The following is a 26,943-nucleotide window of genomic DNA, read 5'->3' as shown; positions in this document are numbered from 1 at the left end:
TGGGCTTCTAAATACAGAATTTTAGAAACCTTTCTACTTTTATTTATAAAACTTCAAAAATTACAAGTATAATGTGGGTTTTCTAATAAGTTAAGTCATTCAGAGGTATATAAAGAAGACATTAATCATCTACCCTTTCCACTCCCTAATCCCACTTCCCCCACCCCTGAAGTAATCAGTGTTAACAGTTTGATACATCCTTAATCGCCTACACATATCTACACATATATAGCTGTCTAAAAATTTGCTTGTGGTGGTTGTTATATTTTCTTTTTTTTTTTTTTTACAAAATAGGGTATTATATACATTCTTCTGCAATGTTTTTTAATTTAATAAAATCCTGAATATTTTCTCAGCTTAATGCATATGGATCAAACTCATTCCTTTAACAGAAACACAGTGTTCTATCAAACAACTGTTCCAGAATTTGATCCACCATTGTCATAATGATATTTAAGTTGTTTCCAGGATTTTGTTATTACACAATGGATCAAATTTTGAGAGGAAGAGATGGAATCCAAGAGCCAAAGAGGCAAGAAACATAACTTTGGGTTAAAGCACCACAGCTCCAATGATTTCTCTCCACAGTCATTTCATTGTTAGCAGCTGTGCTAATATAGATACTCTTCTTGTTCCCCTATGGTTTCTGGGCTCTTCAGTTATCACTGATGATACTCATAGGCCTTGCTATATTTCATGCTATACCAGACATCCAATCATTTCCTCTTTTAATCATGGCTTCCCTGTTCCCACACCCTGTTCAGAACCTGCCCAGTACTCTTTCTCAGAGAGCAGGGATCAACGGGGCAAGTCACCTGTCTCTACGGTCACCACTGATGGAATCATGGTGAACATGTGATTCGAGCTGAGCCAATCAGATTCTGTCTTCTGAGATTTTAGAGTTGGGACCTAGAGATATGGTGAGGACTATGTGAGGTGCTTGAACTGAGAAGTGATGTACAGATGAAGTGGGGGCTCTGATCTGAACCAAGTACTTGCCCAAACAGAGAAGGTCAAATCCACGGAGAGGGCAAAGAATGAAGCAGATGTGTAGAAAGAGTGAGGGAAGAAAGAGAGAGAAGATGAGAGGGTCTTTCTTTACTTCCTATTGATTCTTCAATTCCTCGTTCCGGTTCCCTCTGAGGACTGATTGTGCTTTCTGACCTTGGGTTCTATGAGACACCTCTGTCTTCTTCGAAGTTCCTTTTGTCTGGACGAGTCTGAGTGGGGGTAATTTTTTTTTTCTTTGACGTGCAACCAAGTGATTCCTAACTAAGACTTTGGCCAGGGGTGGGCTTAAGGAAAGATATTATTCTCCACCAAATTTAAGCTAAAAGTGCGCGAGCAGAGCTATCTTACTGGGAGACATGATAGCCTACTTTCTTCCAGTGTAGAAAGAGATATAGATTGTGTGATTTATTAATACAGGATGTTATGTAAATATTCATGATTATATGTTTTCAATAAATAAAATATTTGCCAAAAAAACCCTCAAAATCTTCCATTTAGTGACCTTATTCAAGGCTGCACCACTGGTGGGAATGGAGCCCTCAGAAGAATCACGGCTCCCAGCTTAGTATCAGGGAAAGAGGGTGGACTTAGGAATCAGAGATGGCTGGCTTGTGGTCTGCCACATCCTAGTTGTGTGACCTTGGAAACTGGGACTTCATTTTCTCTTCTGTAAACTGAAGACAATATTTAAGGGTATTGGGGGAATAAATGAAATAATGTTTGTAATGTCTGACATCATACCTGGCATACCATAAGCTCTCAACAGTTTTAATTCCATCAATCTCTCACTCCTCCCCATGCCCCTAGCTCTTCCTCCCACTACACTTTAGGAATCAGCTTCCTTTGATCCCCATCTTCTCTAAGGTTGAAGCTGCTCTGCCCTCCTCCTGGCGCCATGGAGTAAGGAATAGAGAGAAGCCCACAAGAGAACATGGTGCCCCAGCCAGAGAAAGATACTAGGGGAAAGTGACAGAGTCCTGGAGGGGTGCGAGGAGACGGGAAGGGCTGCATGTGTAGCAAAAATCCTTGTGCATGTTGCTGAAATTAAAAGCTATTAGACAAAATAATTTTAGAATTTACCATTGAGCTCTTAGTACTACAAAGACCAACTCCACCAAATAATTGCATGCCGGTTGTTTGGAGACACAGCCATAGATAAGTCATAGAGTTGATCTCTGAGCTGTTGTTCATTAGCTAATGGCTATTCTCTAAGCAGTTTTCTAAGCTGACAGCTATAGCTACTTATAATTTAATATTGATTAAATACAGCAATATGTTGAAATTATATAAATATATTATAAAGATTGACCAGTCCTCTCTCTGAAAAGGTAACAAGCTAGAATGAGTGTATTAAAAGATACGCACACACAAACACTTGAGGGATAATAAAGGAAAGCAATTTTTAAAAATTAGGCCACGAATAAAATTGCTGATTAACATTCAATAATTAGAAAGTTCTTAGCACCACCGTTAACTGTAGAACAGAAGAAGGACTTTTTCTTTTAATTTCAAGAATTTCCATTCTAAAAAGAACAAAAAGCTTCTGAAAGGACTGATACTGGCTGGATTTGTCTAGGAAGGAGGTAGAAATATATAGGAGCCCTTGACCACACTCACCTGTCCTGCTGGCTTGAGTCATCTCTTAATAATACAGAGTTGATTGACTGACATTGGTTCTTTTATTAATGCAGACAACAGTTTTGTACACCTACTATGTACCAAGCCCTGGGAATATGAGAATAAGAAGCCATAAGTCTTCTCACCCATAGAAGTACTCAAGCTAGTGGGGAAGACAAACATACGGATAGACAAATTGCACTAAAATTTTGAGTTATAATAGAAATATAACTATATATATTGAGTTATAATAGAAATATAACTATATATAATAGAAATATAACTGAAGGAATCTATGATAAGGCGGAGCTGTTCAGTCTGCTTAGGGGAATTGGAAGACGTCATAAAGGTGTTATGAGAGCTAACCATACCACTTTACACGTCTGAAATTACATCTATATATGTGTATGTGTAAATGTTCATGTATATGTGTGCAAATATACATATACATACACACATACACACACAACATATATGACGATGATGCCCTTTTCTGTGCCCCCAGTGCATGTACTAATACATATGAGAAATAGAGTCCTTTGGGGGAGAAATGAAAATAAAAACCTCAAGTGTATCTACAATTGGGGTTCAGACACAGATTGTCTGGGAAACCACATACGTGTGGGTGGATTCCCCCGGAACCTAAATTTAAGAGCAATAATAGGATCCTGGAGAGAGAAGTCACCAGAAGGAAAGGAGTCAGGCATGACCAACCAGACTACGTGATAACCCTGAGGGTCAGAGGAGAGTGAGTGGTGGTTCTATGTGGCTGCCTAGAAACGTGCCCCAGTCTGGTTATTCTGGAGACATGTGGGCACACTGGGGAGAAAAATGACATGTGTGTGGACAGAACAAACTGCCCTACTGAATTCTTAACACTTCGAGCCTCGAGTGACCATGCTTTGGGGCCCACTTAATTTTTGTAACAGAGGGAGAGAGCTTTCTACTTCTCACTTCACACCACATACACACACACACACACACACACACACGCACGCATGCACACATACAAGACTGAACTGTCATGGAACCATGAGGTGAGAACATCAACGTCCAGGAAAGATCAGCAAAAATTTTGCTGTAGGGCTCCTTTAAAATACAAGATTCCCTACTGCTCCCAACTAAAGCTTCATTTATTCAGCCATCTGATAAGCATGTCTCATGTTCCTACTATGTGCCAGTGACACTCAGAGTTTAAAAGCTGTTGGCCACTCACTCTTTCCCCTTGGTCTAAGCAAAGAGCCTCTCTGAAGTGAAGGACACATGGAGGCTACAATAGCACAGCTGGGTTCCTTCCTCATTAAATGAGATGGGCGCAGGCTTGGAATGGGGAAGAAAATGATTCCTGTGGAGGAAGATATGAAATCATTGCAAATGGGGCTGGCCACTGCAAGAGAACCACTCCTTCTCATGCAACTGGGGCAAAAAGCTGGACCAGGCAGGCATAGGAGGAACTCTGAGGAAAGGGGTGTAGAGGCTCGTATAGTGCAGTGGTTTAAAGCAACACTTCTGATGTCAGACAGCCTGGATCTGAATTCCAGCCCTACCACTTACCTTGGGCTAGTTGCTTGACTTAGCACTGCCTCAATTTCCTCATCTCTCAAATGGGGATGTCAATTGTTGTACTTAAAGTGTTTTATGAGTATGAAATAAATATAGGCCAGTAGTTATCAAATGTTTTCTAGCAAAGCAACCCTTTTTTTACAGCCCCTACCCCCAAGTTTTTAATATGAAAATTTTCAAATTATGAGTGTTGTACTATGTTACCCAGATTCCCCCAATCAGAACTGAAGGGTTTATTCTCCCAGCTGCTGGGTGTTGTCACTACTGCCTTAGTCGAGGTCATGCCCCCTTCCCAAGGCAGCTCATACCCAGTGACTGTTTGACACCCAGGGTAGGGGCAGAGGGAATAACGGCCCTGCTCCCTCACCTTAACAGGGGCTAACTGGGAAGGGCCATCCCAGCTCCAAACCCCCCGTAAAGTCAGCTCAGCTGAGTCCTTGTATTTGCAACACCGTCCAACTTCTTCTTCTGCCCAGTCCTGCTTCCTTGCCTTCCCCTTCCCTATATAAACCTTCTGCATGCTAATCTCCATCTCAGAGTTGGCTTCCTGGAGAACTCCACTGGCGGCAATAGAAAAGTTGAAAGAACAGTACAATAAAACCTCATAGGACCTCCACTCAGATTCAATAATTCTTAACATTTTGCCAGAGCTGTTGCTTCCTCTCTCCCGATCTCCCTCCTTTCGCTCCTTCCCCCTTAATGAACCACTGTAAAAGTTGCAAAGAGCACCACACTTAACCCCTAAATACTTACGCATGTGTTTCCTAAGAATAAAGGACATTTTCCTCAAAATCACAGTGCCATCCATTATCATACCTAAGGAAATTAACAATAATTCTCTGATATCCAGTCATATTCATATTTTCCCAATTGTCCAAAAAAAATGTATTATAGCTGTTTATTTTTGAACCAGAATTCAATCAAGTTTCATAAACTATGTTTGGTTGTTACGGGTTTTTACTCTCTGTTAATCTAGAATTTTTTTTAAGGACATTGAGTTTTTGTAGAGTCAGGCCAGTTTTCTTATAGAATGTCCCACACTCTGGATTTTTTTGATTGCTTCCCATGTGTCCTTTAACCTTTTCTTATATCTCCTATAATTCCTATAATCAAAGCACCTTCTGGAGGCTTGATTAGATTCAGAGAAAACATTTTGACAAGGACACTTCCTAGGCACTGTTGTATACTTTGTGTTGCATTCCATCAGTAGGCTGGTGCCGTCAGGCTGCTTACCATAAATGATGCCACGCGTGATCCCTTGGTTAACATAGTGGCTACCACACCATTCCATCATAAAGGTCTATTTTCCTTTTTTTAATTAGTAATTAAAATGTGGATTAATACCTTGGTACCAGCCAAATATTCCGCTCCCCAACAATTGTCTATTAGTGTCAATGGTCTTTGACTGAAACAACGCTCATGCTGAGAATTGTAAAATAGCAGTTTTCTAATTCTATCATTTATTTCACTTATATTAGCTGGCATTCTTCTGTAAAGGAGGGCTTTCTGCCCCATCCCATAACCCTCTTTCTCTCCTTTTCTTCGGGTTGAATACCACTGTGGACACATGGATATATATATATTTTTAATTTTATTTGACCAATGTGGTTCCCTTCAAGCCTGGTTTCTGTATCTTTTTGGCATGAACCCATTAGTCTTTGAGCACTTCCTTGCTTTCTGGTACAATAAGATTTCATAGGCTCACAGCTCACCTTGTGCTTTCACTTCTAGCCCTTGAATCAATTTTTCTTTTTTTTAATGAGCTCTGATTCCTTTTAGCAGGAAATGATATTTAGAATCCAAGATCCAAGGACTGGGTATGTTCATTGCTATTGATAACGAAGAACCTTTGAAAAAATGAAATCTTACTCAAAAGCCCAAAAAGTAAAGCACAAAGAAGTGCAGCTTTTAATTTGGAGTTGGGACCTCAAAGCCCACTTCCGTCCCCGGGAGTTCAGCAGGGAAGGGGTGACCAGCAAGGGACAACTTCTGCTCCTTAAACTGTAACCCTTTTTTTCAGGAAAGAAATCAATGTCCCATAATCTAAAAATGAAGATTCCACTATTGTGCTGCAGAGATCAGAGAAAGTTTGCTTTCATTTGAAACAGAAAGAATTTATTGTCATCAAAATTGATGAATGCCAACTTGAACAGAAGAGAGATTTCAATTAAGGGGTTTCTGAATCTGGAAACTTCTTCTGAATTTGAAAAAAATAAAAGACATTGACCGTGGAATTTTTCCTTTGTTTTATTATTGATTTTTCTTTCTTTTGCCAAGGGAGGTATTGGTGTTTGGATACACAGGAAAAGAGCTCAATATTGATTTTTATCCACAAATTATATTTTTCCTCAAGATACAAAAGAGAATATATTGTGACAGTGAGAAGAATGTTCTTTCCTGATAATTGGGTCTCCTTAAATATGAGAAATTATACCCTGTTCTTTTGTGATGAGAAGCAGGGCACCAGGACACCCATTATTGTTTTACTTAGAAGCATTGAGGCATATGAATGGCCTTTTTATTAGAGACAATTAAGCTGTGAGGCTATTATGGAGACAGAGAAAGGCAGGAGAGTACAGAGAGTACAAAAATGGCTCCCTTTGCACCATTCGAATATCTCTCAGTGACATTCTAGAAAGTGCCCAGAGTCATCTGTAGGGAGAGCTTGTCACTGTTTTAAAGGCTGCTTGAAATACATGAGTTTATCTTATCTAGAAGGAGGAGAAGATTAGACCCAGGCTAAGACTGGGATTGGTAAAGACACAGCAGTCACTTGTATTAGCCAGGATTGGGGATATTTGATCATTTTTGTAGTTGGACAATGTTCATGCTTTGTCTGTGTCAGATATGATTATGGAGTGGTCTTGTTTTTGTCTTGATCCGTCCTGGTCACAGAGACGCCTTGGCTGATGTTGACATCCTGTGAGATTATTTATATTCAACAAGAGAACACCAAGGCCTGGCTGTGAGTGTCAGGCTCGTCTGGACGCCAGGGTGCAGTGTTCTTTCTCACCTGGGAGCACTGGTTCACATATGACCCATTGTAGCGCACACAAGACCCGCTGGCTCATCTTCTGCTGCCACATCCATAGTTCTACGGCCTGTATCTTGGATGGGAAAGGAGGAAGCAGGAAGGAGGAAGCCAGTGGCCTCTTCACACTTCTCTCTCTTCCTGCTTCTTTATGTATGAAGCAAATACAACCACTCCTCATCTCCCAAATTTATACGTCCTCAGTTCAAGTGAGCACCGGAAATTAACTAGAGTCTCTGAATCCTAACTCTAAACTACCTGGAGAGAGAACATGATTCACTTGTTTAGGTCAGGTGACCACATCTGTCCAGTAACTTTTGACTAGGAAGCAAGGATCATGCAAGAGAAATATCATTCTCCAGGCCCACTCTGCAAAGGAGAGCAATCCCTAGAGAAGGAGGTGATATGCTGCACATTGCCTAATGCAGGGACAATTTACCCAGGGTCCATGTCAGGGACTTCAACAATGGGGTAGAATAATAATGAAGCTAATACCTTGCATGGCTTGAGCTCGTTACAGAAGCAAAGCACGTCCATCATCATTTATAACCCTTCCTAGCACCCTGTGAAATAGGTATTATTTATTTCCACTTAAAAGGGAGGAAGGTGAGGGTCAGAGGCATTTAGAGATTTTCTCAAGGCTTATACAGCCTGTTAGTCTAGAAATGAGACTAGAACTTCATGATTGCCGGGACAGCTCTCCTTCATTGTGGGAGTGAGACTGTTTTTCCCAGACTCTGGGGCACATTGATGAGGGATCAGTGGGAATTTGCTCAAGGTGAAATAACTAGTAAAAGGCTAAGCCAGGTTTCAATCCCATTTGTCTGATTCTAAGCCCAGTATAGAAGTAATGATATACTAACAGAATGGGAGGTACAGAAAAACCGTACAAAGAATGGAACTGTTTTTACCCTAGAAGGGGAAAGAGGTGATGGAAAAATGAAGAAGGAAATGTAAGACTTAATGCAGCTTTTCTGATACATGAAGGATACATGCATTGATAAAGCACAGGAATCCTGTGAGGACGGAGAAACCAACGCGTAAACTGGGGGTATACACATAGAAGTGATGGGGAACAGCGCAGGGGCGATGGGGGGGGTCAGTTCAGTGTCACGTCTTCTGTGCAATCTTCTCTCCTACCATCTTGTCTTTTACACGGAGATTAAAGTGACTCTGTTACTTAAGGAGGTAGGGAGAATAATGGAAGTATGGCTGAAATTCCCTCCAGCCTTCCAGCTCCATGATATATGATTTTAATAAGCTTCACAATGCCAGGAGACCCTATAAAATTGTCTTTGGAGCTGCACTCTCTCCAATTCCCATTGGTGGCAGCAATTTTGCATTGAACCACTTTGCATTTTTATAGATTTATTTTTTTTTATTTAATTGGGCTATTCTTGGGGAAAATGCTGCAATAACTCAGCACGTCCTGCAAAGCCTGGCATTGCAGCCATTAGCATGGTGAATGTCACCGTGGCTCATATTGTCATTATCAAGACTCTACCTAGATGCAGGCTTTGACTTGGGCCCGTGGAGGATTTTTAAACTCCCTGAGTCGTATTCTAGCAGGTGTTCAGAGGAAGGACGGACCACTGAGGTGGTCCCTAGGCTGATAGCAGGTGGAATTCCAAAGGGCATCAAAGCATTTGGGGAAATTTGGTACAAGAGCCCCCAGTAAGATGAGGACAAATTTAGTGTGCTCAGGGCATTTTTCCTTCTCTTTATGCTTCCATTAAAAAAAGTGTGGGGGGGGGGTGGCCCCATGGGGTAGCGGTTAAGTGCACGCGCTCTGCTGCTGGCGGCCTGGGTTTGGATCCCGGGCATGCACCAACACACTGCGTGTCGGGCCATGCTGTGGTGGTGTCCCGTATAAAGTGGAGGAAGATGGGCATGGATGTTAGCCCAGGGCCGGTCTTCCTCAGCAAAAAGAGGAGGATTGGCATGGATGTTAGCTCAGGGGTGATCTTCCTCGCAAAAAAAAAAAAAAGGTGGGGGGGTAATTTGTTATTTTTTGCTTTCTCACTCTGGGAGCTGGAGCTGATTTTAAAAGATTAGTAAATTAATCAGTTCTGGCCTTTGTCACGGGGCACAGATGTTCCCTCGCTGCAGGGGGAGAGCCTGTGGCTTGGTGGGTGGGAGGGACTCAGGAAGGGGAGTATTCCAGCCCTCAGACAAAGACCCACAGCCCCCTCTGTTGTGTGAAAGTCTTGGGGGAGGGTTTCCCACACCCAGGGTGTCTCTGGGGACAGACTTTGCTGGGAGAGGCAGGCAAGCACACTCCAGAGAGTCTGTGGTCTGTGTTTGTAGTGCTCACAACACAGCACAAGGTTAATAAATGAATGGACGACTCCACCCAACTGATGCCCCCTCTCACCCCGTGATGTTCTCATGCAAAATGTTTAAACAAGTTAAATTTGTCTCTGGCACCCCATCATCATCCTTCAGCATTCCCCCAGTGGCCCACTCCCACTATGAGATCACCCAAGCCCAGCCTCCCATCCCGCCCGCCCACTTCTTCACATCTGCAGCCACAGGATTGGTGCCCCCTCCCCCGACTCATGTCCTCCCAGTTCCAGTTATTCTCCGTAGAACCACTCGAACACCACAGTGGGCTTAGAGAGGTAGGAACAGAAGCCCTGTCCTAGGAGCTTAGTCTGCTGTGACCCCATGGGTTGCACACCATTCAGTTTGTTCTTCTCTCCCATCACCAATCCATGGGCTTAGCCCATATGTTGGAGGTCAAAAGCTAATTTTCCACGGTGTGAGGAAATTTCACACCCTCACACTACTGGGTAACCTTGTGACTGCCTGGCTATAGTTCACTGCCATCCCGGCAACCGGAGGAGCTTTAACCCTATGAAGCTCCCATCTGGAGGTCTGCCCAATTGCTCTCCACCATGGCTCGAAACTAACAAACATGACAACCTTGCTACAGATCTCCTGGCCCGACTCTCTCCCTGGTGCCACCTCTGACTGATCCAGGACTTAGGGACAGGCCCTGAGAAGGGGCTAGATCTCAGGTGAGCACCTATACTCACATGCATTCACGGAGCAATCGTATTTATTTCTGGAATCCTTTTCCACAGCCCTCAGAAGAGCTGCTTCCTAAATAGAACCACAACTTTTCTCTCAAAGGAATTTAAAATTAGACATCTTTGTTCTCTAGTCTCATTTCTTGCCTCATGATTGCAATGATATAGATGGAGGTTGTCGCTTTCTCCATCCCAAGTTGGCTATAGAAACAATAGTCGTCTCATTAATTTTTCTTTTAGCACATAGAATAAAACACATATCTGTTTCCATCAACGTTTCAGGTTTTAGGTTTCTGCAGACTTACAATGAGCCGATAAAAAGGACAGGCTTGGAGGCAGTATATATATATATGTGTCCTTAGTCTCTTGCTACACAGTAAAACTTATCCTGAAATCGTGGAAGGAAAGGCTGGGGCTTTCAAAATACAAAAAGACCACCTTGCATGGTTCTGTCTAGTGGCCCTAAAGATAATTCTGATTGTGCATATTTAGCGGTACCCAGTAAAGGGGATGAAGGGCATGGGATTAAATCATGGAGACACTTCCAGAAGACATCAAAGAGAGGATGCTAGGTGGTAAGCCTCTGGTCACTATCGCTGTTGCCACCATGGAAAAGGTTTTTAGATCTGAACTTTAGGATTGCATCCTGGTGCCCCATAACTTTCCCATACCTCAAGTTCTTCAAAGATGGTCAGGCATGCAATATATCAACTGAGTGCTGAATTTATGAGTAGAGGGCAGAAATTGTTTTAATTGTTAGGCTAAGGACATTTGAGAGTACACTCTAACCTCAGCCAGGTCATTATAGGGGCGGCTTTTCCTTACTTTACCCATCTTGTTAGTTTCCATGCTTTTGTAATTCTAACCTAACAATCCTCTAAATTTACCAAGATTTTACCTCAAAATATGGGTTGCAGAGCCAGCCCTGATGGCCACTTTGTCAACCGGGGTTCGGTTCAGATCGCGGAACCACGCCACTCATCTGTCAGTTGCCAGGCTGTGGCAGTGGCTCACATAGAAGAACTAGGACTCACAACTAGGATATACATCTATTCACTGGGCCTTCAGGGAGAGAAAGAAGAAAAAAAAAAGAAAGGAGGAAAAAAAGGAAAGATTGGCAACAGATGTTAGCTAGGGCAAATCTTTCCCAGAAAAAAAAAAAACAGGGGCCGGCCCAGTGGCATAGTGGTAAAGTTTGTGCGCTCTGCTTCGGCAGCAGCCCAGGGTTCACAAGTTTGGATCCCAGGCGTGGACAGATGTACCGCTTGTCAAGCCACATTGTGGCGGCGTCCCACATAAAGTCGAGGAGGATAGGCACGGATGCTAGCCCAGGGCCAATCTTTCTCAGCAAAAAGAGGAGGATTGGCATCAGGTGTTAGCTCAGGGCTGATCTTCCTCACACACACACAAAAAACATGGGGGCGCTCTAGTTTCTTTGATGACTCTCATGTCTTTTTCTGTATTCTAGGTAGATACTATCTTCTCTTTAGCTAGAATCCAGCAGTGTTTATCATTTGTTTGAAAGAATGAAAACTCTGAAGTATAAAGCCTGGAGTCCAAACAGGCAAAGACAGCTCCTAGACGGTCCCAGTGAAGCAAGAGTGAGGTGGGGCTTGAATGTCACACATTTCATTGGTGCCACAGCCCTGGGGCTGAACTCAGAGCACTTCTACCTTGAAAAAACCAGCATTAATATTTAGTGAGCTGATAATCAAGGAAGGGCTGATGGAGAACCAAGGCAGTAAATTCTACTCTAAGGCCTATGAGAACTATTTTTCTTAGTTGAAAAAATTTATGAGCACTGTGGGGGTGGGCAGTGTGGGAGTAGAAGGGATGAGGAGTGAGGGATTGAGCTCATGATTTGTTATGATACTTATTTTCAAGACTTGAATTAACTCCAGAGTGTTTTCAGCCCACTCTAGCATTAAAATATATATATGTATATGTATATATAATAAAATAATCAGTCCTGCTCTAAGCCTATGAAAACAAAATACAATTTCATAAATTCCCCAGCCCTGGTTATATTTCAAGGTTTGATTAATTTTTTATTTTCATTGTTCTCTTTTTGAGTAATCACTGCAAAGATTATCCATTGCAATATTTTCCTTCATAACGCAAGTTACTATATCTGTCTCTAATTTTGCAAAAATCTGGGAAAGTGAGTTGGTGGCCAAAGAAGAGACTGAGCACTAACCCCGCCCAGTAGGCCAGGCAGATTTCCTCTTGCTAACATAATGCCAAACTGCTGAACTCCTGGACCCCTGCTTACAGACTGTGACTTGGAGAGAATTAGTTTAGTCTAATAGGACATGATTCAGTAGTTAGCCACGAAACTCCAGAAAACGTAAGGGTTACCCGTCAGTCTGGATTCTCTGAAAAATATCTCTGTGTTGTCTGGTAAGCAGCAACTTTAGTCAGAACTTGTCTGAGTAGCCCAATGTTTCCCAAATGTGTTCAAGAGAATTTATGCCCCACAAGATGTCCTGAAACAAAGGGTTTCTGTACTAGGAGGGTGGGAAATACTGTCTATGATAACCTTTCTGGGAGACTTGATGCGGGAGAACATACCAAAGACTCTGAGATGCCCTGCAGCAAAAAAAGTTGGTCCAATTTTATTTAACCCAGAATTTCCTAAACCAATTTGGCCGCTAACTCTTGTTAAGCATCTCCTGCCACTCTGCAGCAAGCAGGCAAGCTCTGGCCGCACCTAACTCGGAATAGTTATGAGAAGAAATTCTCATCTCTCAAGCTCTGTGCCATTGCTCACAGTGTTTCCCCTGCTTGGCATGATGCTTCCCTCTCTCTCCTCCCACTCCGCCTTGCTAATTCCCACTGTTTCTTTAAGACTCATTATGAGGGTCACCCTCTCTGGGAAGTCTTCCCTGATCCCTGGTCTGATTAAAATTTTCTTTTCTAAGCTTTCACAGCATACTCTGCATTCATCTCCTAGCACACAGAACACTCTATTGTGATTAGATACCTTCTACTGAAGCTTCTTAAAAGCAAGTCATGTCTTATTCCTGTTTGTTTTCTCAGAGTCTAGCATAGCATCAGGGTCAACGTACACAATAATGGAGTGCCTAAATCAGAAGTAATAAGATAACACGTGCGAAGCAATGGGGCCCACCTTCCCAGTGCCGTTTCTGCTAGGAAGGCAGGGATTCCACACTCACCTGGGGATTCACCACCTTTCCACAGGGCTCCCCAACACTTCCTCTCTATCTGGGCTGTGGAAGCATTTATGGCAGAAGCCTGCATAAGCAGGCTCGTGTCATCACTTGCCAACTAAATCTCCTGGGGTCAGAGACTCTATCTATTGACCAAATGACCAATCGCATCAGAACCTACATTTTTAAATAAGATCCTTAGGTAATTTGCAAGCAATTAAAGATCAAGAAGCATGGCTCTCAGACACAGCAGGGCTGGATAAGTCATTATGAGACAGGGTCCGCCTCCAAAGACTTCAAGAGAAGGACGATGCTGGTTGTTAAAAAGAAACATCTAAGAGAATAGGTTAAGTGAATTCGAAGGTAGTAAAAATAGTTAACATGCATTGTTTTTATCCTGCCAGGCATTGATCTAGATGATTCTCTATGTATTAACTAATTTAATTCTCCTATCACCTACCCAAATGTAAACAATGGAACATAAAGGGAAATTACCCCATTTTGACCCTGACCCATCCTTTAAAAAAAACTTTTAATTATGAAACAATTATAGACTCACAGAAAGTTGCAAAAACAGTACGGAGAGGTCCCACGTATCCTTCGCCCAGCTTCCCCCAGTGGTAGCATTTTACATAACTTTAGTACAATATCAAAACCAGGAATTTGGGTACAATCTATAGACCTTATTCAGATTTCACTAGTTTTCATACGTACGTTTGTGTGTGTGTGTGTGCACGTGCTAGCTCTATGCAATTTTTTCACATGTACAGATTCGTGTAACCACCACCACACACACAGAGAACTGTTCATCACCACAACCACAGAGGAACTCCCTTGTGCTACACTTTATGAGATTGACTCATTTTGGAAGGGCAGTGGCAGCTGCAGCAAATCGTCAAGTTAACCATCTGCACTCATTGCATCATCTCGAGGCAACCTGTAGTATTGCGCAGCCATCAGTGGGCTTCAGGATGTAGGCAGCACCGAGTCAGTACTGCCTTCCAAAGTGTGTCTACTGAGCACGTCCGGAGCTTCCCTGATGTTACAGTGTGAACAAAAGGGACAAATGTCAAAGCCCAGGGTAGCACCCTGGCAGTTCAGGAAGCAACCAGACTTCCTTCCTCCAACTCTTTCATCTAGGGACCCACATGCCTCTAAGATCCTGGGATTCTAAAGAAAAATGTCCCATCTCCGTTAAAACATTTTCCTCTATGGGCAATTTGTGAGGGAAATCCACTGTGCCCAGGAAATAATCCCACCCTGGATCCTACTGAATCACCTGTGGCCACCCGTTGTTGCTCAGGGAATTGACATCCTCACTTGTTCAGATCAGCAACTGAAGGATGGAGAAGATAAGGAGCCAGTCCCCTGGGCACTTAGCATTTGGGGGCTGAGAAGCAGGGGAGGTATGACCCACCATGGTGCCTGGCACATGGGAAGCTAATAGTAACCATAGTAATAGCGTCCGTTAATTGAGTATCCTCGATATTGTGCTAAGCATCTTATTGCATGATCCCATTTAATGCTCAAACCCAAGCTTTCTCAATCTAAGGTCTGTGTTCTTTAAACAGTCTTCTCCACTACCACTCCAGTCACCCAATAATTGGGAATTCTTCATCCTCACAATTGTCAAGTATATTGTCTTAGTAATCCTAAAACATATCTTGATCTTCTTTCTTTCCGTTTCAAGTTCACCTCCTGGGCACATCCTATCATACTCCACAACTCTTACCATTTCTGAACCCCAATTGTATTTATTCTTTTGGTCCTCATAGAAAATTAAGATCTGAAGTCAGTCTGGAGTATGTTTGGAAACAAGGCAGCTTTTGTTGTGGGCTGCTGTGCAGTCCTTTACACTCTTCTTGTGTTTACAGAGCATTTCACATAGAAGATCTCACTGGATCCACACAAAAGCCCAGCGATGTATGTGTGACAAGAGGACTCATATCCAAGGAAGTTCAGTGTCAGCAGGAAGTCTTCCAGCTCCGAATCCCCTTTCTTATTACCCCATCACACTCACAAGTAACCAAATTTTCAGGCCAGCTTTCAAGAGGGTGAGAAGGAGGAATAACAACAATACTGAGAATGCCATGCCTGCTGCTACTCCTACTAATAATGCAAAATATAAACTCCGTAGCCCTAAACTTGAAAATAATTCTTTAGTTATGTGAGCCACAAATTTCTTGTATTGTTCACCTTAGTTAGTTGCATTTTCTGATACTTGCCATATAAACTGTCATAACTAAAACAACGTTAATGCATTTCACCTACATGGCAACCTTAGGAGAGAGGTGGGGACAGATGAGTACAGTGGTCATATAGTTAATTTATCACCTAGATTGGGACACTTTTGAAAGAAATAGGAGGCCCTATCAGTGATTACATCAGAGCAACAGGCATAATTCTGGGCTGTCCCTGGGCAAGCTGGAACATGCAAGTACTCTGCACAGTTGGAAGTCGAGATTCAGAGAGTCCAATAATTCATCCAAAGTCACACAGCTGATAAGTGGGGGCATGTGGATTTGAACTAAGAAGAGACCAACTCCAGAGCATGAACTTTACCTGCTATGCTGAGCTTTACGGCCCTTCCGTTGCATCAGAGATTTGGAGATCTCCAACCTCTTAGCTCCTGGCTATGAGTAGAGAGGCAGGCCCTTTCATGGAAGAGGCAGGATTTCAAAGAAAGTCTATCAGGCACCATGAAGTATGTCATCACCAAAGCCACAGTGTGCCCTAGGATTGTTGGCTGGCTTTGGAGGGCGCCAAAGTCAGGGGAGCTCCCTGGCTCACACAGACTCTCCTCAACCCTCTCTCCTCGCAGCACCACTGTTTATGAAGTGGTTCCTGATTGAATGATGTCAGGTTCCATGGATGATGCCATGTGAAGCACAATAATTTTCCCCATATTTTAAGTGAAACAATCTATTCAAGAGTACTTTGTAAACTGTCAAGTGCCCTACAACTCATTCATCATTTATCCTTCATAGTCCCTTGGTTCCCTTGACAGTGTAGGGAGCCCTTCAGGTCATACAACGGCTTTACCATGGCTTGTCTGAGGCCTCTGTTCCTTGGACGACACCTACATTTTCAGCTCCATCTCCCTTCATTGTCACTCCTCTACCTTGTCTTGGGCTCCAGCCATGCTGAATTCTTGCTCTTTTCCCTTCTCGGTCTTAGCATAGGCTGTTACTTCTGCCCAGAGCATCTCCTTTCTACAGCACTCCATTTAGCCCGGAAAGCTATTCATTCTTCAACTCAAGTGTCACACCCTCCAAAAAGCTTTCCCTGACCTCTCTAGACAGAATTAGGCTTGTCTTTCCTCCGTGCATCCATAGTATCTCACTTATAACTCTAACACAACTCTAATCAAGTTGTTGTCATCATTTGTTCTTAAGTCTGTTTTATCCACCAGCCCATGAGACTTGGAGGGCAGGTACTGAGCCCTGGTCATCCTGGCATCCTCAGGCATAACACACAAAGAATACTTGAAGAATGCATGTCACATGAATGGATATCATGCCCAACGGCATTATCTAGACTTGTCCTCATGCTCTTTAAATTCCTCATAAGCAATAGGTACTACAACCCTATTCTGAACTCATGGAAGACCAAATCGTTTAAACCTGGGCTATGCTAGTCTTATGACCTTCATATCTAGAGGAAGGAGGAAACTTATTAATTGAGCACTGAATGTGCACAGTGCCTGGTGAACTCAGTAAATGTTCATCTCATGAATGAATAATCTATGCACCAGTTTTGGGAGGTAGATAGTGGTAATACCATTTACAGATGACAAACAGAGATTCAGAAAATTTTAGTAACCTCCAAATGGTAGTAAGCGGTGGAGCTAGATTTGAACTCAGATCTGCCTGGTCCCAAAGCCTGTGTGCCTTTTCCAAGCCTGAAGAAAAATAAGGCAGCCCTTGCTGCCAGCCCCTGAGGCTGGGGTGGGAGGCTCTGGCCACCACCACCAGCAGCCTCTCCTCTATCCCTTGGCTTTTTCCTACAGAGGCCTCTCAGTGGGCTCTGGGACTCCTGAGGACAGGCAGAGTTTCCCTTTAGAACCTCTCAGCTCCTTCTCCCATATCCTCTAGTCCCAGCTGACTTGCTTCTCCTTGCCTGCTCTCCCAAGCCCTCCTCAAAGCTACCCGGTCTCTGGCCTAGTCTTTCAGACTCTGCATTCTGAGAAGTAATCTGATAGATTCATCTCTGTTGACTGAATAATAGATGTCCCCACTTTTCTCAAGGTGAAATATTTGTATTTAATAAGGCTCTTGTCCCTGGAGACTGAGAATTCATGCAGAATAGATAAAATAGTGGGAATTTCAGGCCCTGTGGTAGGTTGGGTTGGAGGAAGAAAAGAGTCTAGGACCAGGGGACCTTAAAAACTCACCACATGCGGGCCGGTCCCGTGGCTTAGCGGTTAAGTGGGCATGCTCTGCTGCTGGCGGCCCGGGGTTCGGATCCCGGGTGCGCACCGACGCACCGCTTCTCCAGCCATGCTGAGGCCGTGTCCCACATACAGCAACTAGAAGGATGTGCAGCTATGACATACAACTATCTACTGGGGCTTTGGGTAGGGGTGGGGAAAGGAGGAGGATTGGCAATAGATGTTAGCTCAGAGCTGGTCTTCCTCAGCAAAAAGAGGAGGATTAGCACGGATGTCAGCTCAGGGCTGATCTTCCTCGCCAAAAAAAACCCAAAAAAACTCACCACATGTAACTCACCACACTAGTGACTTCTCACACTTCTCTCTCTCTCTCTCCCTCCTTTTCACTCCACTTGGAGCCAGCAGCATTTTTAAGGATCTTTTCTCTGTCACTGTCAACCCAGGGACCCCAGAGGCAGAAGGAGAGGGAATAAAGATGAGTTTAGAAAAGTAGGAGCAAGCTCTGTGAACATGCAAACCTCCACAGTAATAACTTGGAAATGAACGAGATAATATATAACCAAGGACAGGCGTGTTTGAGGGAAGCAGATGACCTGTGAGTGGGAATGATTTGGGGTAAGTCCCTTGACTTAATAATAACAATGAGCCAGCACTTGTCAAGTACCTACTGTGTGCTAGGCAATTCATGGCTTACTTAATCCTCACAGTGACCAGGGGATGGACGCTTAGTATACCCACTGTATGGATAGGAACACTGAGGCCAGAGAAGTTAAGTAGTTTTTCTAGCAAATAAGTGATGCCTGATCTAGGACACATCACCATCTAAAGCTATATCTGGCCACCCCCCCGAACCACATCACTTTGTTTTTATTTATAATTGCTCTATTTGAAATGATCTTATCACTTGCTTTATCGGTCCCTCTCTTCTCTTCCTTTCCCACTCCACTACAAAATGCAAACTAGGTGACGGCAGGGATCTTACCTGTCTTCTTCATTGATGTGGCATTCCTAGATCAATGCTAGGCACACAGTAGGCCCTCAGGGAGGATTTAAATAAAAGAAATGATAGAGTTGGGGTATGGAAACAAGTCTGGGTTGCTCCAAGATCCTTAACTACAATTCGCTGCTCTGCAAAATGGAGATAATGACACCCAGCTTTCATGGCACTGATAGCGTTCATAAACGCCCTAATGCCTTGCCTGGCATGTTGACGTTCCTCACTAAATGGTGGCTATTGTTATCGTCCCCTCTTCCTTGGACACGTGCTCTGCTTGGCAATGCAGACTCTATGCAAAGCAATACTGGGACTGACTGAGTTTGTCTTAAACAGGTCATTCTGAAAGGAATTTTCATAAGAATTGGAAACATGGGGTTTCTATCAAGCTCTGGGAACACCCAGAATTCTATAAACTTATTTGAGTTCAGGCCAAGTGTGGAGCCTGGGTCTAGGTCTTGATGTTAGGGACCTGCCTGTTCTCAGTCAGCACACAGTGTGAATGTGCGAATGGGGCCCAGGGGACAGTTGCAGCCAAGAGGCCTCTTTTACCACCCACCTGTCTTCTCCATGACCAGATGGAGTGGCCTCACCTGGAGCTCCTCCAGCCTGCTCTTCCCAAGCCCATGGGCATATTCATCCCCAATACCCAGAATTTGTATGCCAGATTCCAAGGTTATCAGGCTTATGAGTTCTGTTTGTGTCCCTAAGTCACCAACTCAACCCAATGAAAAGAAAAAGCATTCTGTTTGCCAACATTTTTTCTTTGCTCTGCACTTGACTGACTTTTAACTGAAATTTCTGATTTACGGGTGAATTATGTTTGCTAACTTTGGCTTTGGAAGAGCTAGCTCTTGGGAAATTGGACCCTCCAGGAAGTGTTTTAACTCTTTGAGGCTACAGGAGACCTTTTAGTGTTCAGTAGCTATGCTGCTCATCCAGACAATGCCAGACCACCAAGGCCAAAGCCAGAGCTCTACTCTCAGGCCAGCCCAGAAGTCTCCAGAAAGGGAGTGAGAAAGAAGCTCTCAGGGTAAGGGAGACAAGAGTGTACACACACTATCTAGGTTATGCGTTTGGGCAGTTAAGCCATGAAACTGTGTCTTAGGACATAGCTTCTTTTCTGGAGGAGCACCAATCTAGCTGGTGGGTCAGTTTGAGAACAACCAAGCCAACAACAAGACAATGTAAGTGTGGGTACCACAAATCCATAGACATGAGAGGACAGGGATGTGTGAATTGGAATGACTGAGGAAGGCTTCATGGAGGGTGCAGATCTTAGGAGAGGCTTGGAGGCTGAATGGACTTTGGACAAATAAAGAGGAGCAAGTACAGTTTAGATGGGAAGATCAGCATAAGCAAAGGCTCCAAGATTGAAGGCTGAGGGGAGGAGGAGGTGGAAAACAGAGTATGTAATTGGGGAGGGCGGGGAGACTTGGCCAAAGCCAAAGTTTCCCATGGAATAGTGGTGAGAAATAGGGCTGGAGAAGGACACAGCTGTTTGGCATACGACTCAATAACATTTATTTAACCTAGTTTATTGCCCCTTGAAGGAGAGCTGGAATGTTCTGCATCCTGAAATCTTAGTTATTCAGGTCACACACTTAGGTTCAAGGAAGGAAGCACATTCTCCTTTGCTGGGAATTCTTCTGCCTGTACCTTAAATTCTGGTGTCTCCCAGGAATCAATCCTTCCTTGACTTCTCCTCTTTCTGAACATCCTCCCAAGGCAGTTGTATCCTCTCTTATGCCTTCAACCACCACCCATATGCTGCATCTCCCAAGTCTATATCTGCCCTTGGTCTTTATCTTGAGTTCCAGACCCTAGACTCATCTGTTTTCTATCTCAATATCTCTTAAGTTGAACATTATTTAATTCATTAAAAGAGGATCTTCCTGCCAAGATCTCTTTTTCTCCTACATTAATGGCTCCTCTCTTCCTTCTTTTTTTCCTTTTTTCCTCCTTTCCTACTTCTTTTCCTTTTTCCTTCCTTCCTTCCTTCCATCCTACATAAAGCATTAATTGAATACTTGCGATGCACTAGACACCATGTGAAATAACCTTTTGCCTTTGAGGATCTCATAGTATAGTAGAATAGGTAGATGAGTCTAATAATTCATTTTCATTCATTTAAAATCTGTTTATAAAAACTGTTTATAAAACACTGGGATAAATGGAGGTGGACAAACAGTTCTTGGGGAATCCATAAAACTTTTACCCAGGATGGTAGGCTCAAGAAAGGCCTCCTTGATTAGACGAAATCTGAGCTGAGTCTTAGATCTTGAGGAATTAATTAGACAAAGAAGAGAAGACCGGAGAAACAGTATACGATAGGACAAAGGAGAGACAGTGAGCAAGAAATATTTGAAAAAGAGTGTCCATAATAATAAAAGTAGCAGCTAACATTTAACCCTCACTATGTACCACTTACCCTGCTAAGCACCTTACATGTTTTTTTTTTCATTTGATCCTCATAATAATCTCAGACATAGGTGGTAGTGGCTTACCCATTTTGTAGTTGATGAAATTGAGGTCCAGATGAACAAACTCGCCCTTGAACTTTTGTGAATAAGTAGTTTAGCTGGAAACCTAAGCTTCTCTGACTCGGGAGTCTAGAAAATGGAGAAATGCAAGAGGTGTGATAAGCAGAAGCAAGATTCTAAAGGGCCTGACATACCTCAGGAGAGGGTTTGGGTTTTATCTCAAAAGAAATGAGAAGCTGTTCCAGGCTTCTAAGCAGGAAAGCTACCTGAGGCAGGTCTCCATTTAGCAAGGTCACTTTTGGAGAGGAGTCGTGGATGAATCTGGGGACAGGGGCAAGACTGGAAGCAGATGGATCCATCAGGGGCTGTTGTCATAATCCAGGTGAGCTTCCTGAGGCCCTGGAGAGAGAAGCAGAATGGACAGAGCTTGTCACAGTTTGGATGTGGGACGAGAGAGAGGGGTAAGAACCGTGCTCAGAATTTGAAGTCATTTATTTTTTTTTAAAAATCATTCATTTGTTAATTTGGTCAACAAATATTATTGAGTATCTGCCGTGTACCATGGGCCATTCTAGGTCCTGGGGATAGAACTGATCCATAAAATATAGCCCTTAGCCTCAAGGATCCCATACTCCCAAGATGGAGATAAACGAAAATAGTCACAGGTAATAACTGTGAGAGATATGCACAAGCATATCACACTGAGTTTGGGTGGGTGAACCATAGGTGGGCTTCCTGGAGGAGGGGATGCCCTGATCTCTCTCTTGACCTGTAGATTCACCTTTCCAACCATCAATTGATCACCTATGCTGGCTGTCCCTCAGACATTTCTAACTTATTATGTCCAAAACTAAAATCAAACTCATGGTCTCACCTCCAATATACATTCCTCTTCTTATGTACAATGTTTCATGTCCTGATCAACTTATTCAGTCAGTAAGTATATTCTTTGAGTACCCATAAAGTGCCAGATAATGGATCAGGCATGAGGCTGAGAGAATTCCTAAAGCAAGTTAATATTTTCACTTTGGTTTAAACGAGAAACAGAGGCCATGGGCATCTAAACGATGTCTTCAGAGACAACATTACAGGATGTAATCCAAATAACATTAAGAACACCAGCTTTCACATTTTTGCATTCTGTAGTACTTGTCAAAACTGTTGTCCTCCCTGGGATCAAATGGACGAACAGGACTCTGAGGCAGGTTTTACCTTGTGGCAGAGTAGAAACACCACTCCCCTGCTGCCATGGTGAAGACCACTGTGAAGACAGAGTGACACTGTTCACCCCCCAACATCTAACTCCAAATGGAGGAAATAGGCAGGGGGTGTCAGACAAGCCCCATGCTGCTGCCACCGTTCACTTTGGCTGGACTACATATGATGAGAACAGCTTGTAATGTTCTTGTGAGAAAGACTGAGAGATTAAATGGAACGTTTCTACTGAGCACAGCTTGGAACATTTCACACAGTTCTATCATCCTCCAGGGGTGCTCAGTCTTTGTGTAAAGGCACAACTCTCAGCAGAAGCTTTGAGATTAACAAGAGGGAAAAGAGTAGTGGTAAAGAAGATTCCAGGGATAATAAGAAGGCCCAGAGAGAGGTGTCTTCCACAGAACCTATAATGAGCCTTGTACATAATATGCTCTCCATAAATGTTCACTGAATGAATGAAACAGTGAATGAATAGATGGTGGGAGGATAAGAGGAAGGCTGTTGGAAAGCTCTGGGCTAGAGAAAGGCTGCAGCACCCATTAGCCTTTCAATAAGGTGGTTTCAATTACACACTTCTTTATTTGGCTCATGGGTATTTTAAACACCTGAAGATCCTAGGGAAGGAGAAAGAACAGAGGCTGACAAGTCATAATTGGCCACATTAGATTCTGAGATCAACACGCTGGGGAACTTCTGCCAAATTTGCGCTCCATGTGGCACCATGAGAGGGCTGAGCAGCTGTGGATTTCTACAGAGAGTTCCTGTCATTGATCTAAACTTCGGAGCTCATATTTCCAGTGTTGTGGTAGACGAAAGAGGTGACAGGGAGGCAGTTTCCAAACATAGTATTCCATACAGATGTTTCCAAACAGCTCTCCCCAGACTCCAGACCCCAGACCCCAATCCAGCTGCCCACAATGTATAATAGGCCTTGAAAAAGCAGTACTAGTGCAGTGAAAGCTCCCGCCCAAGTTAAAAAAAGAAACTCATTTCTACATCTACTGAGATATGTAATCTCTATCAGACTCATCTAACCATTGAATTAAGCCCAACTGGAAACGTTTACTGAGCCTCCAACATTTTTATATTTCTCTTCATTCGTTGGTTGAGTCTGTAGCCAAAAGTCAAAGCACAGACTTGCCCTTAGAAAGTGAATCCTTGATTCTAAACTCATTCTGAAAGAGCGATCTTGTTCTCACAAGTTAGATAATTTAGATAAATCTCTGGGGTTTGGAAAAGTTTGAAGAACACTCTGTAGTCCAGGGCCATTGAACAAACTGAACTGTTTAACCTTGTCAAGTTTGCACAATTCTCATCATAAGCCTAGTCGGAAAGTGGGAGCTTAGCTTGCAGATGAAAAAGTTCTGGGTCGTGGGCCCGGAGCCCAGCCACCCTTGTGGGGGCGGTGGTTAGAACAGGCTCTGAGGCATGAGCAGAGCCCGAAAACATTTCAGTTGGAAAGATATGAGTGCTGACAGGAAGGTCACCATGAAAGTTCACAACTGAAGCAGATGGGGGAAAACATAAGCACCTAAATCTCACGAACATTTCTGAGACCACCGGTCATTTCACTGCTCCAGGGGAGCCCTAATGTCTAGGAACGGTCTCTGTAGGGAGTCTAGTTAGAATGGAGTCGCCTGTGTGGTCATTGGGAAGAAGTATACGACCACCCATTTCCTTCTGGCCCATATCACTGGACCTCTGCTCTACCCTAGGCCAGCTTTTTCCAAGTGGCCCTTTTGTCCTGCTGGTCAACAAGCAGCCCTGGACAGAAGCTAAGAGAGTTAGGGCATCTCGTGGATCATCTGGTCCTCAGGAGGGAGTTAAGCTAGGAGGGCTCAGGGCTCCAGGCTCACACACAGGTTGGATTCAACAAGACATTTTTCTGCTTTTTCTCTCTTTATAAGTGATTTTGACTCATCTCTTTTTAGTTTGATTGCTGTTACTTAATTGATACTACATTTGCTCTTATTGAAGCTTAATAGAATTTTAATTCCTAAGATAGTATTTTAGAATATAGAATATACCAGAATATATTCATAAGAATATTGATATAATTCTCATAAATATATTATTTCCATCTCACTGGACTCTACAGAATTAGACAGTAAAAGTACTGTGTTTTGACTGAAAAAAGAGATCTGCTATTCCTTAAACCATCATTGAAATTTGACATGACCACATGGAGACTTTTAAAACAGGAAAGACCATTTCCATATGTTAGGAGCTGTTATTAGAAATCTGTCAAAGTAATGTCATATTTACCTCAATAACTTTGATTGGTTTTTAAAATAACACACATACACACAAAAACCCCCTAAACAACAATAACAATATCCTAAGATGAACCATGTCACATTTTATGAGATTAGTGCTAACTTCATACATCACTTCAGGGAGGTTACATTTTTGCAACCATTTGTTTCTTGATTTGTAATCTCTTTTTCACCCTTCGTTACTTCATGTAGGATATCCTTTGCTGTTTAAATGTTTCCAAATTTTATGCAGTCAAAAAAATTTTTCCTTTTATGGCAAAATAACTGTTGGTTTCCACTTATTGTTTCTAGTTGCTTTGCATCATCTGATCTTTTGGGATACAAAGCATAACATTTTACCAGACATAGAAGTTTGCCATTTGAGTTTTTAAAACTCTGTCCACTTAATACTTAAGTAAATAAAAAAAATATTAAATCTACAAGAATACCTAGAAGAAGAAGGTGAGAAGGTTGGCAAAGAGAGAGAGCAAGAACAAAGTCATGGAAGCATGAAAAGTCAAGCACATGTGGTACCTACAAATCATTCAGCATTGTCAGACATAAAGTATGAGGATGTGAGAGGGAGCGGGGGAGGTTAGTGCCACACAGTCATTGTAGGTCACGCTAATTGAATCTGATTCTCTGTGTGATGGGGTGCTATTTAAGGGACTGAAGAAGGTGTGTGTTTCAGAAAGATCATTCTGCCTGGAGAGGGGAGGCTAACTGGTGGGGGACAGACCTGCAGGATGGGAGACCTAACAGAAGGGTGGTGCTGTATGCTGGATGAGAGAAAATTGGCTTTAACTGGGGCATAAACACAGAGGTAAGTACAGAGGAGGGGTTGGAAGCCAGAAACATTTAGCGGATATGGAAGAAAGGGCAGATTCTAGAAACATTTAATAGGTGAAATCAGTGGAACTTAGGAGTCAAGAATGTTCCCCGGCTTCCCCTGCAATGAATTGAAAGCATGAGGTCCCACAGAAATGGGGAGTCCCTGAGGATGAGGGCCAAGTTTTGAGAGGCGGATGGATGAGTTATGTTTTGAACGTGTTTGACATAACAAGATTAATTTTGGACACCTTCAGTTTACCTTGCAGACCTCTGAACTCTGCCCAGGCGCCATAGCACACTTTTGAATTCTGCACCCTGAATCGGAGAACTACTCTATGTCTCCTGCTTGTGACTTTGGGCCTGGCCTCTCAACTCTGATTATTTTGTTATAGAGAATTAATTTAGTGGCTGCAATCTCTGAGCATGTCTTGGCCCTGGATGGGTGATTTGTTGCAAGGATGCCTTCCTTGCTTGGTGGTTCTCTTTGGGCCCCAGTGGAAATCCCACCTACACAGATTGGGAGGTACCACTCTCAAGGAGGTTGCCCAGGTAGTTCTGAGCTGCCTCTTTAAAAGGGAATTTGGAAAAGAAGAGAAAGCATCCAGTTGTTGTACTGGGATACTGGTGGCCTCGGTTATTCATACGAAAATCATGCCATTGTCTTTTCAATAGACATTGACCAAGTGCCTACTATGCACCAGGAACTGAGAATTCAGCAGTGGGTGAGTCAAGCCTTCTGTAATCTCACAGGTTAGTAAGAATAAAAGACAAACAAGTTTACTTAGAAGAATAAATTCTTCTCCCCTTCTCTGCCCTTTCAGGATTTGCTCCGGATAGGGGATGATAGATCTTATACCAAAAACTTGCCTTGTATATAGATTCAATGAGAAGGGTGCTATGCCTAAGAATTTGATCTAACTCAAGATAAAACAACAACAACAACAAAACTTTAAACTTTCTGTTTCTTCTAGGGTTTCTGTAGCTAAAGGTGGTTGATTGGGGTTAGGGTTCCATTGCTAGGTGGGACTTTGTAATGGGCTAGTAGGCTCTTGGGGGCTGGATGGTTTACAAAAGGAAGCGGACCTCCATTACTGCTCCTCAGAATGCTCTCTCCAAGGTGAGCTGGGAGGGGTGAGGAGCGTGTTCCAGGTCATGTTGTGTTTCTCTTTCCTAGACTATGCTCTCAAAATTACCAAGTATGTCAATATGTGTGAGTGTGTGTGGCTGGTGTCATTGTGTACATATTCTCTCTGGAGATACCCACAGAAGCTGAGAATGCTGCAGGGAGAATGAGAGAGCATCTCTTCCCTTTGAGGTAGTGGAGAGACCCCAAAGAGGTCCTGTTGAAGCA

Source organism: Diceros bicornis, chromosome 7 (genome assembly GCF_020826845.1).
Source record: "Diceros bicornis minor isolate mBicDic1 chromosome 7, mDicBic1.mat.cur, whole genome shotgun sequence".
Classification (NCBI taxonomy): domain Eukaryota; kingdom Metazoa; phylum Chordata; class Mammalia; order Perissodactyla; family Rhinocerotidae; genus Diceros; species Diceros bicornis.
The sequence above is the reverse complement of the archived record's forward strand: the minus strand, read 5'-3'. Positions refer to the sequence as shown.